Genomic DNA, 1,902 nt, shown 5'->3' with positions numbered 1-1,902 from the left:
TGCCACCCTTCCAGACGCCCCAGGGAGTCGTGGTGGCCCCCAGGAAGAGGAATCTCCATGAGACCCAAGATGCTGATGGTCCAAAAGCCCCACACATCTCCCACCCTTGGCCAGTGCAGCAGGATCCTCACCCCAGGATGGAGCCGGACCTGAGAGGGCAAAACAAGTTTCAACAGATCCTCTCCTGCCTGCACACGGCCTCCATGATCTGCGGGGCAGCTTCCAACCTCCTCTTCTGTTGGGAGGTGACATCCTCCAGCTCCCCTCCCCACCCCGCTCTGCTGACAAACAAGATTTGCAGAGAGAGAAGTGAAAGCCACCTCAGTTTAAGTTAGTTGAAAAGGAACAAATATGTTTGTGTAAAGTAACACCTACTCAGGCTGAAATTTTGTAAAAATATTTCCCAAAAAGTGTTTTTTTGCTACAAATATGAGAAAGGTCCATCTCAGAGAGGCTGAAACAATAGTGGCATTTAGTGGTGTCACAGAAGAAAAAGCCAGAGCTGGTGCCCTAGCTCAATGACGCCATCCGAGCCAGACACGTCCTGTCCTTCCATTTCATTCCCAGCACAATGGCTTTTAATCCTCATGCTGGTCACCTAGTTACAAAGTAGCTCTCAGAGCTCCAGGCATTGAACCAGCATCCCAAACTGGAAGGAAGGGACAGGAGAAAAACCCTAATGAGACTCCAACTGATTTCTTTTTACCTCTCATCATGCAGAACATGTTCCCGTGCACCCCTTAGAACAATCAGCGGCAAAGGAAACAGGTATTGCTGTGACTAGTTTAGACCAAAGGGGCGTGGGAAACCTAGCTTCTCTGAGATGAAGGTCTCTCTGTCTGCTACATAGATAAAAGTTTGGGTTCTTCTGGTGGGAAAGGAAATGAGGAAGAGACACTGAGAAGGAAAAGTGTCTTCTATGGGGGTTCCCAGATATTTCAATGCTTCCTATTTCAGGCAGGGTGTATGTTTGGAGTTCCCCATTAAGGTCAAATCTCGATTGTTTTTGGAATTAGAGAAGGAAGAACACGAGTAGGTAAGAGTAGCCCAACATTTGAATCCCTCAACTAACATATTCTTTTTGAGATCTAACAACATAAAGAAAGATGATGCAATGAGTTCCTACCCAGTCACCACACCACAGAACCGTGCTGATGCATTGCTATCTTCCCAGCCCCTCTCCAGCAGGCAAGATGAGTGCCAGGTGGATGGAGACAGGGCCACAGCAGGAGGAGAAGGAGGAGAAATGGCCCGGGGGATCGACCAGTTGCAAGAAGATATGCAACAGTTGAGAGCGTGTAGAATTACTGGTCTCTGAAGCTGGTCAAAGCTGTCACTCAGTGAGTCCATGAGTTTCATAGCATTGGATTCCGTTTGACCTTGAGGAGAGTTTCACATCACATGGAGGTCATAAGTCCCTCCAGGAGCTCTCCTCCTTCTTCAGAACCCAGTCTCACTCGACTGCCCGGCAAAGCCTGGCTGGTCTCCCCTTGGGCCCCATAGCCTGTTTTTGGTACCTCCCTTCTGGTACTGAGCCCCTGAGAAAGGGCCTCCATCTCATCCTCAAGATCACCCACCAGGCACTTGGGAATGTGGTCGCCTCTCTAAAGATTCACAGTGCACTGGCCCAAAGTGTCCAGGCCTTGCCCTGGAGCCACTGGGTTTACCCCAGTTCAAGGTATCTGGACAGGGCAGACGTTCTCACAGCACCTGCTCTTCTGCCAGGAGAAAGCATCTATGCAAGGCAAAGCCAAACCACCTCCTGCAGGCAGATTCTCATCCTCCATGGTGCAGCCACAAATGGGGTGCCAAGTCACCCACAAACTTGCCAAGTCCAAAAGCCCTCCTGCTCCCGTCCTGTTAATTCCCCACCATTCCTGCTCCTCTGCTCTCTGACCCTCC

This window comes from Leucopleurus acutus (genome assembly GCF_964270905.1).
Source record: "Leucopleurus acutus genome assembly, chromosome: 7".
Taxonomy (NCBI): Eukaryota; Metazoa; Chordata; class Mammalia; order Artiodactyla; family Delphinidae; genus Leucopleurus; species Leucopleurus acutus.
Note: the sequence above shows the minus strand (reverse complement) of the source record.